Source organism: Musca vetustissima, unplaced genomic scaffold, assembly GCF_032173495.1.
Source record: "Musca vetustissima isolate MV318-11 ecotype Yass unplaced genomic scaffold, APGP_CSIRO_Mvet_v1 utg5655, whole genome shotgun sequence".
Lineage (NCBI taxonomy): Eukaryota > Metazoa > Arthropoda > Insecta > Diptera > Muscidae > Musca > Musca vetustissima.
In genome coordinates this window covers 54,051-69,425 of record NW_026880165.1, presented here as the reverse complement: position 1 = coordinate 69,425, position 15,375 = coordinate 54,051, and the positions used below count along the sequence as shown (strand labels likewise).

At 38.4% G+C, this 15,375-nt stretch overlaps 10 non-coding genes across 10 annotated transcripts; all 10 read left to right on the top strand.

Moving 5' to 3' along the window:
• The first annotated feature begins 715 nt into the window (after window positions 1-715).
• Window positions 716-789, top strand: Trnat-agu (transfer RNA threonine (anticodon AGU)). Its single transcript has one exon. It is a non-coding gene; the product is annotated as a tRNA-Thr (tRNA).
• Window positions 790-1,047: 258 nt separating this feature from the next.
• Window positions 1,048-1,121, top strand: Trnat-agu (transfer RNA threonine (anticodon AGU)). The gene has a single exon. It is a non-coding gene; the product is annotated as a tRNA-Thr (tRNA).
• Window positions 1,122-4,218: 3,097 nt separating this feature from the next.
• On the top strand, window positions 4,219-4,292 carry Trnat-agu (transfer RNA threonine (anticodon AGU)). Its single transcript has one exon. It is a non-coding gene; the product is annotated as a tRNA-Thr (tRNA).
• Window positions 4,293-4,577: 285 nt separating this feature from the next.
• On the top strand, window positions 4,578-4,651 carry Trnat-agu (transfer RNA threonine (anticodon AGU)). The gene has a single exon. It is a non-coding gene; the product is annotated as a tRNA-Thr (tRNA).
• Window positions 4,652-4,784: 133 nt separating this feature from the next.
• Window positions 4,785-4,858, top strand: Trnat-agu (transfer RNA threonine (anticodon AGU)). Its single transcript has one exon. It is a non-coding gene; the product is annotated as a tRNA-Thr (tRNA).
• Window positions 4,859-5,101: 243 nt separating this feature from the next.
• Window positions 5,102-5,175, top strand: Trnat-agu (transfer RNA threonine (anticodon AGU)). The gene has a single exon. It is a non-coding gene; the product is annotated as a tRNA-Thr (tRNA).
• Window positions 5,176-6,288: 1,113 nt separating this feature from the next.
• Window positions 6,289-6,362, top strand: Trnat-agu (transfer RNA threonine (anticodon AGU)). The gene has a single exon. It is a non-coding gene; the product is annotated as a tRNA-Thr (tRNA).
• A 551-nt stretch (window positions 6,363-6,913) lies between these two features.
• Window positions 6,914-6,987, top strand: Trnat-agu (transfer RNA threonine (anticodon AGU)). The gene has a single exon. It is a non-coding gene; the product is annotated as a tRNA-Thr (tRNA).
• A 449-nt stretch (window positions 6,988-7,436) lies between these two features.
• On the top strand, window positions 7,437-7,510 carry Trnat-agu (transfer RNA threonine (anticodon AGU)). Its single transcript has one exon. It is a non-coding gene; the product is annotated as a tRNA-Thr (tRNA).
• Window positions 7,511-11,117: 3,607 nt separating this feature from the next.
• Trnat-agu (transfer RNA threonine (anticodon AGU)) lies at window positions 11,118-11,191 on the top strand. The gene has a single exon. It is a non-coding gene; the product is annotated as a tRNA-Thr (tRNA).
• Window positions 11,192-15,375: the final 4,184 nt, after the last annotated feature.

Genomic DNA, 15,375 nt, shown 5'->3' with positions numbered 1-15,375 from the left:
CCATTGTGAAGGGTATACAAAGATCTGCCCGGTTGAACTTAAGAAGGTTTATATTTGTATGCATTTAACTTACTATTGTCCGTCTTCTGGGGCGAGAACTACGTCCACAATTTGGAGTTAACACACTTCGGTCACCGACTCCCAAGTTTATTGAATAAATCGTCTGCGACCGTTCAATGATAATTGCAAAGGGTCTACAGAAATATCGAAGAAAGTTCAACATTCCAATAATGTAACGAAGTTGAAAAAAGTTCCGACGTCCAATCAACTGTTTTCTAACATTAAAATGGGCCACCTTCACTATTCGTGTTCTGAATGATTTTCTTCAAATATTCTTTGTTTTTCCGAACAAATATTTTCAGAATAAAATAAATAACTACTCAAATCCTTTTAGAGATTAAGCATATTATCTGCACAAGTCATCCGCAAATTATGGTTCCATTGGGATTTGAACTTATGGCCTACTTGATTGTAAAACAAACCTCCTAGCTAACTAAGCTAAAGGACTTATAAGATGTCCTTACAATTACCAACGACTTCTTTAGATGGTGAGGGTGTTGTAGCTTTTTGTCACATTTTCGAAGGACAAGGACATGCCACAACAATGAAAAATCTCTACATCTATTCACACAGAAGTCCTTACTAGTCATTACATTATATCCTTTTGGATGTGTTTGGCTGCCAAACGGAATCTAAGAAATAACGGTGAATACATGGCGCCGTGGCTTAGTTGGTTAAAGCGCCTGTCTAGTAAACAGGAGATCGTGAGTTCGAATCTCGCCGGGGCCTTACGCACAAAGCACTTCGTTCGTAATTTTTGTTATTTTGTTGCAGGTTGTTAGGGTAATTAAAAATCAATGTGGATAGCTTGCTCCAAATACTATACAAGCAATTTGTTATGCACAATGTTGGATATTTTTATGCTGGTTGTCATGGCAAAGAAACCTTATGAATTCCTTGGGTAAGTTGGCGGGAAGACAACCTATAGAAAGTTTTTATTGTTCATTTGAGTTGCAGAACTTTTTTGAAATACCGCTTGGAAAATATGGCGCCGTGGCTTAGTTGGTTAAAGCGCCTGTCTAGTAAACAGGAGATCGTGAGTTCGAATCTCGCCGGGGCCTAAAATGGCTGTTAAAACGTCTGTTTTTCTCACATCGATGTAATGAAAACATTTTAGATGAATATATTTCTCATGGAACTTTCGGGAAATATCAAGAAGATTATAGACTTTTCATATATTTAGGAGAATGGAGATCCATTGTTAATGGGCTTTGGCATAGAAAACTTTTGATTATATAACAATTGGGGAATACCTTTAATTATTAGATTCATTACGGAACATTTCCAGAATGTACATATGACTTCCGCCTATTTTTATAGAACTGAGCAAACATCTGTGTGGTTACGGTATCATTAAAACATATTCGAGAATATGTAGACCCCTTTATAATTTTTACAAATCCGTCCTATTACTACCACACAATTAGAATCGCTTTAAGGTTCAACCATTTCATGTGCATACCCTGTTATTTTACGTCTTTCTGGAGTGAATTTTTTTTAATCAAAATTATTGACTTTTGTCGAAACAGTAATGGCATACTCTCCCCCTTGGTGAGGGGCGAAACCACAACCCCCGCGAAGCTCCCCAGGGGGCCACACCAACTGTCAGGCTGGATCGACAGATCCAGGGGCACCTGATACCCGCGGTACGGAAAACCTCCGCTCAGGCTCGAGACCGAAGCCTCTCCCAGTTCGACACAAGTCCGGGCTGGTATCCCAAAACAAAATAACAACGGCAACGGCAGCAAATAACCGCAGGTGGCAAGGAAGACCTTGCCACAAGCAGTGGCGACGATGAACAAATGCACACAACACAAACAATTAACATGCTGTCCTCACGGACTGCACAAAGGGCCCAAGAACCGCGGCAACGGACATCACTAGACAAACAATGAACGAAACTGCCCTCACGGGCAGCCTACACTACATCCACAACCGCAGAAGTGACGTCCGCGAAGTATAAACACCGCGAACCACCCACGATGCGGACGACAGCAGAGCACAACAGCCACAGTTCTCCACCAACAACCGCACCAACGCCAACCGGCGCACCAACCCACCACCACCCGGTGCAACCGAACAAACCCAACTGCAAGGGGGCTATGCACGAGGACCACCTCCGCTAAGTACTGTCCTTCTCCTAAATGCTTCACGAGCAAAACTACTTAAACAACTAAAGGTCCGATCGTCTTCAAGCGCCCTACTGAAATTCCACACCGCCCCTCCATTCGATATACCCATACTTGCTAAATCTCTAATGTCATCATAGTAACAGCATTCCGTCAGTATATGCTTCCAGTCCTCAGTCATCCCGCACCCACATAAATCCGTCTGGGCAAGGCCTCTCTTATGCAGAAAAGCATTGAGAGAGCCATGCCCCGTCAGTAAGAAACCAGTACTTAAGCCGAAGCGAAAGTCTGGCCGGTCCACTACGAACGTTGCGTCACGAATAAATTCGTACGTCACCCTCCCTTTGTCACTGTTCGTCCACCTAGTCCTCCACCTATCAACAACACAGTCCCGAAGGATAGTGCTATACCGCCTACTCTCCCCATCCATCAAATCAGAAGGCCTGAGCCAATCGTCCTCATCCAACTGCAAACCACGCTTAAACTTATACATGATAGCCCTACATCTCACTTCAAGATCAAGCGGCGCGGCGCCAAGCAGCACTTGCAACGCCTCTGTTGAAACAGTGCGACACACTGGCAAGCACGCTAACATGACGACCCGCTGACACGAAAGGAGCTTCCCCTGCCCGAAGACAGAAGAAGCAGCTCTGTACCATATAGGTGCACCATCAGGTAGTACTGAGATCTAACTATAAACGATGTTAGTTAGCAATTGAGTACTTACTTACTTAGCTGGCTTCTTACAGAACGGTTGTTCCATAAGCCGAGCTTCCAAGCGCGTCGGTCTTGTGCCCATCTCCTCCAATTTTAAAGACCACGTTCCAAGATGTTGTTTCCTACTTGGTCTTTCCATCTGATTCGTGGCCTTCCCCTTCTACGGGAATCATCAGTAGGCTCCCTTTGAAATGCCTTTTGAGCTGGGACATTCTCAATCAAGTCCTAGCCACTGTTGTCGCTGCAGCTCAATACGACTGACTATGTCGATGTCCGCGAATAAATTGTAAAGCTCGTGGTTCATTCGACGCCGATATTCGCCGTCAACGCAGATCTTTCGGAGAATTTTTCTTTCAATCACACCAAGAACTGGCTCATCTGCTTGCGCAAGTACCCATGCTTCAGATCCATATAACAGCACGGGTAGTATCAGCGTCTTGTAAAGTGTCAGTTTGGTCTGGAGGTGGCCTTGTTTCTAAACTGCTTACTTAGACCATTGTAGCATGTGTTGACTATCACATCAGTTAGCAATTGAGTATACCTATTTTAATGGATTTCATTTCCCGGAAAATCAAATCTCTACGACGTCAGAAAAGGTATGACTGCAAATCTGAAACTTAGGGGGATTGATGGAAATTGTTGGACTTTTGTAAGACTAACAACATAAGCGATATCATTTGCCAACGACGTTTTTATTAAAGAAGAATGAATGTTCGAAGGCGATCCAGATAACATCCTAGTTTGAAACATAAACACTTTTAGGTATTTTGTTCGAACTGTAGCCTCAACATTGATTACATGTTCGGATGAATCGGCATACTAAAACATGGACTATATTATACCCTCACAACATATTTCTCTACGGTATAAAACTATTAAGGGAGGAAAATTTACGTAGATTTGTTTTTGGAATCTTCAACCTTTGAAAAATTTCGAATAATAGAAGCAGTTCGGGAGCATTAGTATTATGAATAAAGCGGCAGCATTTGCCAAAGATGTTTTCATTAATCAGGAACGAAAGATAAAGGATCGAAGGCGATCTGATAGTGTCTAATTCTACTACTTTAATGGCTCTGTCTATATTTTCCCGAAAACACCAATCTCTTGGTCATTGGGGAAAGTATGACTGCAAATCTTAAACTTAAAGAAATTTATGGAATATTGTGTCTAGGATCTACAAAATATCGGTCGGAAATAACTCTTGTAAAAAGTCTATTGATTTGAGATAGGTTATCGGGTTTATTGCGATTTACTCTTATACTATTTCTTATATAATATTTTTTAAATTTTTTGTCTTCTCGTCCCAGTGTGCGGCGCCGTGGCTTAGTTGGTTAAAGCGCCTGTCTAGTAAACAGGAGATCGTGAGTTCGAATCTCGCCGGGGCCTGCGATTGATAGTTGGAGATGTTCCACTTTTTTTGTACCGATCCAAAAATATAGACATTTTAACAATTGAAATTTATAAGAAAATTATACCAAATATTTGAAATATCAGAGACGCAAAATGGCGCCGTGGCTTAGTTGGTAAAGTTCGAATCTCGCCGGGGCCTGTGATTGATAGTTGAAGAAGACGTTCCACTTTTTTTGTACCGATCCAAAAATATAGACATTTTAACAATTGAAATCTATCAGGAAATTTTACCAAATATTTGGAACACCAGAAGTGTATAATGGCGCCGTGGCTTAGTTGGTTAAAGCGCCTGTCTAGTAAACAGGAGATCGTGAGTTCGAATCTCGCCGGGGCCTAAGAGATGACGGTCGACATCTCGTGACGTACTTTTTTGTTGTTTTTTCAAACTTTTATTTGTTTATAAATATTGTTTTCAAATTGTGTGTGTGTACGAGATCCCACATCCCACGGATCGAAGATATACATAAGGGCGCCGTGGCTTAGTTGGTTAAAGCGCCTGTCTAGTAAACAGGAGATCGTGAGTTCGAATCTCGCCGGGGCCTATGAGATGTAAAAGTGATATCTCAGAAATTATTTTTATGTTCTACACAGCTATGTTGTGAGGGTATCATAAGTTTGTGTGGGCCCAAAAATTTGTAACACCAAGAAATCTCGGTACCGGTCCCAACCTTTAGCATATCGTTCGTCACATATCGCTTTACTTAATGATTATTTTCATTATTTAATTTTGTAAAAAACATATTTTTTCTGATTGGAAAAAATCTCATGTAGTGTTTATCCCATGTGGCGCCGTGGCTTAGTTGGTTAAAGCGCCTGTCTAGTAAACAGGAGATCGTGAGTTCGAATCTCGCCGGGGCCTAAGTTGAATAGACATTGTAATATTCAACTGTGTGAACAATTTTTGTAAGCAAAAAATCAAACATTGAATTTCTGGTATTTCAATAAGAAATTCTAGAAATTTCGAACATTAAATTTCTGAGATTTCAACAAGAAATTCCAGAAATTTCGAAAATCAAATTTCTGAGATTTCAACAAGAAATTCCAGAAATTTCTGTTTGAGGCCACAAGTCAATAATTGACACAGACCTCGACCACCGACCAAGTACAAAAACGTGCGCAGTTTTACCAAAGCAAATAAAAATGGTTATGTGTTAAATTTGACCTTAGAAGTGTTCGAATCTCGAATAATGTGAAATTAAGTCTGAATTTGTTGGAGGTGCAAAGTTCGGGCCTATTTTGCAAGTTTATAGTTTTAATTGTTGAAACATCTATGAGGGTGCACTCCAACTCCTTTAACGTTTATTGAGGAAAAATATTTCGTCTCAAGAAGGACTTCTATTTAAATTGCTGAGAATCGCTCCATATTTAGAACTGCTGATGTGATATTTTGAAAATACAATTATAAACACTTCTAGAGGAAGGTGAATCAATGAAGATTCGGCTTAGTAGAAGATTTATAAAAACGCCAATTATGTTGTCTGAAAAGTTGAGAGGAATATTATGTGGAGGAAGAAAATCGCAACAATAAAACTATTTGATCGTTTTTTAAAGGCCTTATAAACATCTTGACGTATTTGCATTTAAAGTTAAACAAGTGAAAAGGTTCCGGAATTTGAAAGTCCGGTCACTTCGTGTCATCCTCCAAATACCGTTATATGGAAGCTATACAAAAAATGAGAACCAAAATTAGGTCGAAGAACGTAACCAAAATATTGAATAATGGGGGATATCGTTATATGGGGCCTACACCGAAATTTGGGCCAATATAGATAATTTTTTGTGGATAGATTTTCAACCCAATGATAATCCAAAATATAAAGATACATTCAATTCCGTTGAAATCACTGCTAAAATACTGAAGTTGTAGAGGCTTCTCTACAAAAGTGGGAATCTAAAATACCAAGTCATTTGTCCCGATTGAATCCTTCAAAGGAAAATATACCAAATATTTGGAGCACTGGAAAATCAAGATGGCGCCGTGGCTTAGTTGGTTAAAGCGCCTGTCTAGTAAACAGGAGATCGTGAGTTCGAATCTCGCCGGGGCCTACAATCGAGAGATTGGTGTGTTTCACTTTTTGTCCCAAATACCGAAGTGCAGGCAATTCGAGGCCCCAAATATCGAATATTATATTATTATTATATTATATACGCCAATGCCAAAATGTGGACAGATTTTCAATACCAAACATCCTTGGCGTAGTATCAATATTAGCTCAAAATTTAAAAAAATATATATTTAAAATATTCGCGAGGTATTGAAAATGGAATGACAAATTCAATATATGGTCCCTTATCATGCTATAAAAGTGGATAAGGATATTTATGGTACGAGTACTTCGAAGTTTCGAATGTTATTTGGGTTTTAATACAACAACAGACTTTGGTCATTGCTGCCTTACCTGCTCTGAAGTATTTTGTAGAAGATATGTTATATAGTAGTATAACATATATACATTTTGAAAGGAAATGCCACTGCTTCTTTCAATATTTCGAAATGTTTTTGACATTATAATTTTCCATCTCTAAATTGAATAAAACCATATTGAAAATCGAATAATTATTTTGGAAAAAAAATTCCCGTTAATTTTTGATTAAGAGGCGCCGTGGCTTAGTTGGTTAAAGCGCCTGTCTAGTAAACAGGAGATCGTGAGTTCGAATCTCGCCGGGGCCTTGATACAACAACTGACTTTGGTCAAAAGTCCATACTTTTTGTTTACCAAAAACAAAAACATAATTTGTGAGTATATACGTATCAATAAGTCTGAGATTTTTCTTTAGTTTATTGTATTCCAAGATTAAATGCTGAATGAGGGAGCAATAATTTGTATATAATATACAGATCCACAAAGCGTTATAATGGGGTACAATCTCTATGGTTTATTATTTTTATTAATTTTATCACCCTACTGGTCACCTGCAATGATAAGATTAGAGTTAGATTTTAAAATCAATAAATAAAATAGAATATTATTTAAAATGTATAAAATAAAAATCCACACAATCTTCCATTGTCAACCTTGATCTCTTCGATTTTCTATCATATCTATTTGTATTCAAGTGTATTGAAATAGTAGAGATTCCATATACTCACAAATTATTTCGAAAAATTTACAGATTGTGGGCGCCGTGGCTTAGTTGGTTAAAGCGCCTGTCTAGTAAACAGGAGATCGTGAGTTCGAATCTCGCCGGGGCCTAAGTTGAAAAATCAATTTCAACTGTTGCAATACAATTTTTGTTTAGCAATGGGAGATTATTCTCGAAATTTCGAATAATATTGAAATGAGAAAAAAAAATGGTGGGTACCTACGTCATTGATGTGTCAATAGTCAAACTATTATTGTCATTTGTTGTAATCAATAAATTTGGATATCAAATGGGGAAATTAATCTTCAAAATAATTGGACACAACATTCGTTGCTGCAGCAGCCAGACCCAACAAATCTCTATTAGAGTTGTACAGTTCAAGAACGAACTAGTTCAAATGAACGATTCACTTAAAAGACCGATTGAGCTAGGTCTTACAAATTCGTTCCTTTTAGTTCATTAAAAGAACGAACTGGAACAATCGTTCCTTTTAGTTCAGGTGTGAGCGTTTTAGTGACATAGTTCGATTTGGTCTAAATGGAAGCGACACTAATCGAGTTTTATTTTGCATGTGATATTACAGCGCTCCTATTTAGTAAACACTAATAAAAATATATGTGTTGGCAAGTAATTTTTCAATTATTCTAAAACTTTTCTTTAAAAATCTACGCCTTATAGGTCCAGATATTCTTTGGAACATTTTTTTATTCCACGCCCTATAAGATCATCAAATCTTTTGAAACATTTATTTAAAAATTCACACCTTATAGGTCCATAAATTGTTTTTATTTTTTCATTTTAATATCCTCGTCATATAGGCCCAAAAGTATCTTCCAAGAACTCAAACTATGAACTGAACGAATCGGAGAGCGATGAACTATTAAAAGAATGACCGAAGTTAAACGACAGTTGAATAAAAGAGCTTAATTGCGAACGCGATTGAACTACTGAACTAGAAGACCGAACTAGTTCAGTCAAAAGAGCTGAACTAAAAAGAGCGATCAGCCAACTGAACTAGATAGAACAACTCTAATATCAATCTTCTAATGTGTTGAATCTGTAAAGATATATAATATTTCATGGATTCAATATTGCACATGGATTTTGACGTATTTGCATTTAAAGTTAACATTTAAACTATTAATAATAATTCCTTTCGGAAGCTCGTCTCGCCACAGACCCAGAAATGTGTGATGTCAGACACACATTTCGAATTTAATGTAGTTTATGATGTTTTTATGCGAACCGATGTACCCACGTTATAATTTTATTTTCCGTCGGTCCGTATGTCCATTATAATTTGTAAACACGCTATAGGCCACAGTTATGGATCAATCGTCACGAAATTTTGCATGTAGGGCGAGTTCTGGTCAAAGAGACCCCTATTTTTTGATAGGATCTGTTAATATTTTGGCGGTGAAATGGGTCAAAAACTTTATGTTTGTCTGTTTTTCTGGTCGTTTTAGAGGGCAAAATTATGACCCGAACACCACGAAATTTTACACCAGGAAGGAAATCTGGCCAAAGAATAAGCATGACTGTTCGGATGAAGATCGATTAATATTTAGCGGGTCAAATATAACTTGTGTGTGAAAAAATGACGGAAATGTCGCACTGATTGCTTTGAAATTTTTTATGAAGTTCCATTTATGGGTAAAGACGACGTCTATAATTTTCAGTGATGTTAATATTATATTTATGGGGTGGAATGGACAGAAAACTTTATTTTTATCAGATTTTCTAGTCTCTCTAGAGGAAATTATTATATGCAGAACATAACATATTTATCACCGTGAAGGGGATCTGACCAAATTCTTAGTCAAAATTCTTGGTCAATATTCCGAGGGTCAAATCAACCAAAAATTAAAGTGCCAAAATTTTTTAATTTTGTGGCGTAAATATTCATCTCGAGAAAACGAGATTAAAAAAAAATAGCCGGGGTTAGAAAGTTGAACTGTATTATCCAGATTCGGAATATAGAATTGCATAAAGTTTGATTTTCGTGGTGGTCGGCCCCGTCCGATTATACTGCTCCGCTCACTTAATTAAAATTATTTAATTAAAGTAAATTATAAATTACATTTCATTAAAGAAAGTTAAAACCAGTGAGCGATGCAGTATAGTCGGACGGAGATGACCATACAATACCCTACACAACTACCACGGAACTCTTAATTTCTGCGGATGTTTATTTCGAGCATGGGCAATATTTCGTGATATTTGCACCCTCTTGACCGATTAGAGATTAACAGCACCTTTTCTTTACACTGACATATTTTTCGAATATTCCCAATATTCATTACAGTCCTGCTAATTACTTATCGATATTCCCTTCACCGCGGATTGTGTTGTGATGTCGGCTTGTGGCCTATAGATCAATTCGAAAAAAACACAAAAAATTAAGTTTTCGGTCCTCTTCATCCCTTTTTTTTTGTAAATTGGGCTAGGACCTCGAACATACCGAAAATGATGCGTGGCTATGTGTATAAACATGGATTTATATTGTAATAGTTGTGGTAAGAATTGGTTTATCCAACAAGATTCCGGAAGGCTAAATTACTGGTATTTCGTAATGTTTACAAATAGTTAATTGTACCAATAACCATGGAAATACCTATAAAATGATATACCCAATGATCGACCGATATTTGTACATATATTTGTATTTACCACCCAAATGAAAACCCAAAATTTCAAAACATGTCTAAATTCTTTAAAATTCCCAAAAATGCGGGGTATATGGGAGCTATGCCAACACGTGGACCGATATTGATAATTTTTGGTAGGAAGATTTGTCACTCAATGAGAACCAAAAACAAAAAAATACTAAAATTAAGGGTACGCTATACGGAATTTATGCCGAAACGTGGACCGATATTGATAATTTTAGTTGGAAGATTTGTCACCCAATGAGAATATAAAATTGGGGACATCTTTATATGGAAGCTATGTCAAAACGTGGATCGGAATTAATAAATGTGAAAAGAATGATTTGACCTCGTAAGAATCCGAAATATCAAATTAGAGGCAATTCGCTTGAAAAACATGCCCAAAATACCGATGTGGGGAGGTTACCAAACCAAACATAGGGTAGGAATTTTTGCAACTTAACGAGAACCTGAATATAGGCAATTTGCTTGAGAAACCTGACCAAAGTTGCCAAAATACCGAATTTTGGGAGCTACAGCTATATGACTATACCAAACGTAGGTCAATATTCATAATTTTTGGAAGGGAAATTTTCTACCCAATGAGAATCCAAAATATAATATTTCAACTAAATTCAAAACACAAAAATTGGAAAGTATCATTATAAGGAGGCTACCCTAAAAAGTGGACAAATATTGATCATGTTTAAGGTTAGTAGGAAGATTTGTTAATCAATGGATTTTCAAAATACCAAATTACAACCAATTCGGTTGGAAAACCTGGCCAAAATTTCGAATATTAGGGATCTAGTATATGGGGGGCTATATCCAAAGGTAGACTGATAGATCCAATTTTCAACATCTTAGGAGTATTAAAAATTTTAAAACTCTATCTAAAATATTATGAACTCTAGCGCAATTTCAACAGAAAGGCGAACATGGCGTAACATAATTTAATTCAACTTCGATCTAATTCAATTTTAAAATCATTAATTTATATTTGTCACATAACTGTTATCTGTATTTATGTCTAAATATAGCAACAGCCCTTAGCTACGCATCATCGCAAGGCGCCGTGGCTTAGTTGGTTAAAGCGCCTGTCTAGTAAACAGGAGATCGTGAGTTCGAATCTCGCCGGGGCCTTCGTTAATGGAAACAAGACTTTTTTTTTGATTTCATAAAATCGATCATTATTTTACAGGGTGTGGAGAATGATTGAAATACACTAAAAAGGGCATTTTAGTTTTCTGTGGTCTAAAAAGGCCTTTAAAGGCTTCAATCGCCTAAAAAAGGAATTTTAAGGCCTTTAAAGGCTTCTATCGCCTCAAAAGGCATTCTGGTTTTCTGTGGTCTAAAAACGCATTTTAAGGCCTTTAAAGGCCTCTGTCGCCTAAAAAAGGCATTATAAGGCCTTTTAAGGCTTTTAAGGGCTTCTATCGCCTAAAAAAGGCTTTTTAAAGCCTTTAAAGGCTTCTATCGCCTAAAAAGGGAATTATAGTTTTATGTGGTCTAAAAAGGCATTTTAAGGCCTTTAAAGGCTTCTACCGCCTAAAAAAGGCATTTTATTTTTGTTTGGTCTAAAAAGGCATTTTAAGGGCTTTAAAGGCTTCTATCGCCTAAAAAGGCATTTTCATTTTCTGTGGTCTAAAAAGGCATTTTAAGGTCTTTAAAGGCCTCTGTCGCCTAAAAAAGGCATTATAAGGCCTTTTAAGGCTTTTAAGGGCTTATATCGCCTAAAAAAGGCTTTTTAAAGCCTTTAAAGGCTTCTATCGCCTAAAAAGGGAATTATAGTTTTATGTGGTCTAAAAAGGCATTTTAAGGCCTTTAAAGGCTTCTACCGCCTAAAAAAGGCATTTTATTTTTGTTTGGTCTAAAAAGGCATTTTAAGGCCTTTAAAGGCTTCTATCGCCTAAAAAGACATTTTAAGGCCTTTAAGGGCATTGGAAATCCTTTAAAGGCTTCTATCGCCTAAAAAAAGGAAATTAATGGCCTTTATGTCGGAATTTGTGATGTAGCTTTATATGAGCCCGACCCTAAAAAGTGGAACAATAGTGATACATTTTAGTAGGTCTATTTTCTATCCAATTAGAACCCAAAATACCAAATTATAAGTAATTTGTCTGAAAAGGTGTGGAGGCTATTGTGGAGGCTACGGTTTTATGGGGACTACTCCGAATCATGGGTCAGTATTAATAATTTTTGGTAGAGAGCTTTTGTGGAGATTTTCTTTCACTGAGAATCCCTAATTAAAACTAATTATTTTGATGAACGTGCCCAGAATCTTCAAATACCGAATATGGGGGTAGTACTATATGCTAACCTAAAAGTGGACCGATACCATTTTCAATACCATACATCGTAGGAGCACTATCTTAAATATTGCAAGCTCTATCGTGATTCCTACAGACACAGAGGGGGACCGGGATGCTCGGACCTTCCTCCTCACCTCCAAGTGAAATCCTGTATACGGCTCCATGATATAGAACATATTGTTTCCCAACAAAATATTCAAGACAAAGAATGATCTTGTCATCTTGTAGAAGATGGATCTCACAATAGTCCGCCCCAGTTTAAGTTACCTATTTCTATAAACTTTGATACGGCAAAAATGTGCCTCATCGAAGTATTGGTTTTAGACTCCATTTTTCTTTGGACCACATACGTGCCAGACAATTTGGTGTCGATTTACAAATGTTTGTCAGTCTGGACGGCTGGTGCGCTCGATAACTTTCAAAGCGGCTAACCGATTTCATCCAAACTCTGAACATCGTAATAATTCTCCCAAACTTAGTACAACTTTGAAGATAGGGAATATCGGTCCACTTCTTTCTGGTACCTCCACCACAAAACTTTGTATCTTTACCAAGCCTAGATCAAGTTCAAAGATGGAAGCCATTGGTCTACTGCTTCTGATACCTGCCCCATAAACGGTCAACAATTTCAATATTTAAAAAATCCAATAATAGGCGAATAAAATGTCCTATGGACGAGGAATGTGCGCACGTTGTACAGAACAGGCGCAGTGTACGCTTTGGCGGAGTAAATCAGGTGATTACGCCCTGTATTTTAGCTGCCAAGAAATGAGACGTGAATTTGGCTGCGGATTTATGGTTAACAGGACCTTTTCTCCAGACTCACTCCAGTATATGAGCGAATTGCTATAATCCGTATAAAAGCGAAGTTCTTCTACATCAGTCTCATTTGCGCCCATGCTCCGACCGAAGATTAAGATAGAAACAGCATATGGCCGTTGCCCTGGCCATGACATTAAAATTCTACTAGGAGATTTTAATGCAAAAATCGGAAGGGAAAATATCTTTGGCTCCACCGTCGGAAAATTCAGCCTCCATGAAGAAACATCAGACAACGGCATGAGGTTGATTGACGCGTCAGCAAAAAACATGGTAGTTAGCAACACCAGATTCAAGCATCTCGATATACACAAGACCACTTGGATTTCTCCCGATCGAACAACGAGAAATCAAATCGATCATGTTGTGTTAGACGGAAGGCATTCATCCAGTGTTTTAGACGTCCGATTGATCCGGGGAGCGAATATAGATTCGGACCATTACCTTGTGGCAGCCAAGGTACACACCCGTCTTAATGTAGCAGCAAAGGTGCGTCGTTGACTATAAAGCTGCATTCGATAGCCCTATCCGTTCAGAGGTGTATAAAGCCATGTCTGCGTTTGGCATTCCTTCTAAAATTAATACGGCAATGCAGGGTAACTATAACTTTCACAAGATCAGCAGTTAAAGTCGGAAAGTACCTCTCGGAGCCCTTTAATACCGAACGAGGATTCAGTCAAGGTAACAGTTTGTCGTGTGACCTTTTTAACATCCTGCTGGAAAAGGTCATACGAGAGGCAAAGTGAACAGAAATGGCACTCTGTACACCAAATAACACATGTTACTAGCCTACGCCGATGACATCGACATAATGGGTCGAACACTGAGAGCGGTAACAGCCACCATAGAACAAATTGAGAAGGAGTCTGCCAAAGTGGGTCTGGCAGTAAAATTCTCCGAAAAATCTATGGGCCGATCTGCGTTGACGGTGAATATCGCCGTCGAATGAACCATGAGTTGTACCAGCTATTCTCGGACATCGACATTGTTAGACGTATTGAGCTCCAGCGACTACGTTGGCTAGGTGAGAATGGATGAAGATGCCCCATCCCAGAAGGCATATAAAAGCGAACTAGCTGATGGTTCACGCAGAAGGGGAAGGCCACGAATGATATGGAAAGACTAAGTGGAAGACAACATTGTCGAATATGGTCTTTCAAATTGGAAAAACTGCGTAAAAGACCGACGCGCCTGGAAATCTTTTTTAAGCTTTATTGGAGTCATAAATGTCCTCTTTATAGCAGATCTGAAATAAGTCTTTATACGGAAGCTGAAGAAAATTTTAATAGACACAGTTTTTAAAAACGAGATTGTGAAAGTTTTTTTCTAGAAGAACTGGGTGGAGTCTCCATAGTGTTGGAAGTCTTCATAGATGAGTTTGAGGGAGACTCTGTAGACGAACGAATTGAAAAGATCCTGCCTCCTACACGTCTAGCAGGATTCTCCAGCTCTATGTACGAGCTGGATGGATCCTTGAAATACAATTTAGGGGACGTCATCACAGAAGGGAGTCTTCACAGCTGGAGGGTGTCTATCGACGCAATGGTGAGAGTTTTTATAGACGAGTTGGCTGAAGTTTTTATAGACCAGCTGAAGGAAGCATTTTAGACGAGTTGGATGGATGCTCCCGCTCTATGTACGAGCTGGATGGATCCTTTAAATACAATTTAGGGGACGTCTTCGCAGGGACGTCTTCACGTCTAGCAGCATTCTCCAGCCCTATGTACGAGCTGGATGGATCAATTAAATACAATTTAGGAGACGTCACAGAAGGGAGTCTTCACAGTTGGAGGTTGTCTTTATCGATGGGATGGTGGGAGTTTTTATAGACGAGTTGCCAGAAGTATTTATAGACCCGCTGAAGAGAAGAAATTGTAGACGAGTTGGATGGAGTTTTTTTAGGGTCGTGGAGCCTCTAAAGACGAACCTGAAAAATAGATTATTTATAGACAAGCTGAAGACGTCTTTACAAACGAGGTGGAAGGTGTTTTTATCGACGGGATGATGGGAGTTTTTCAGATGAGTTGGGAGAAGTTTTTATCCCCAAGCTGGATGGAAGTTTGGAAGTCGATCTGGATTCTTTATAGACGAGCTGAAGGGCGTCTTTATTGACAAACCAGAAGGATTTGCTGTAAGAAACGTCCCTGAGCGGCTCATTTTAGCTGGAAGTAGTCTTTATAGACTCGCTGGAGTTAG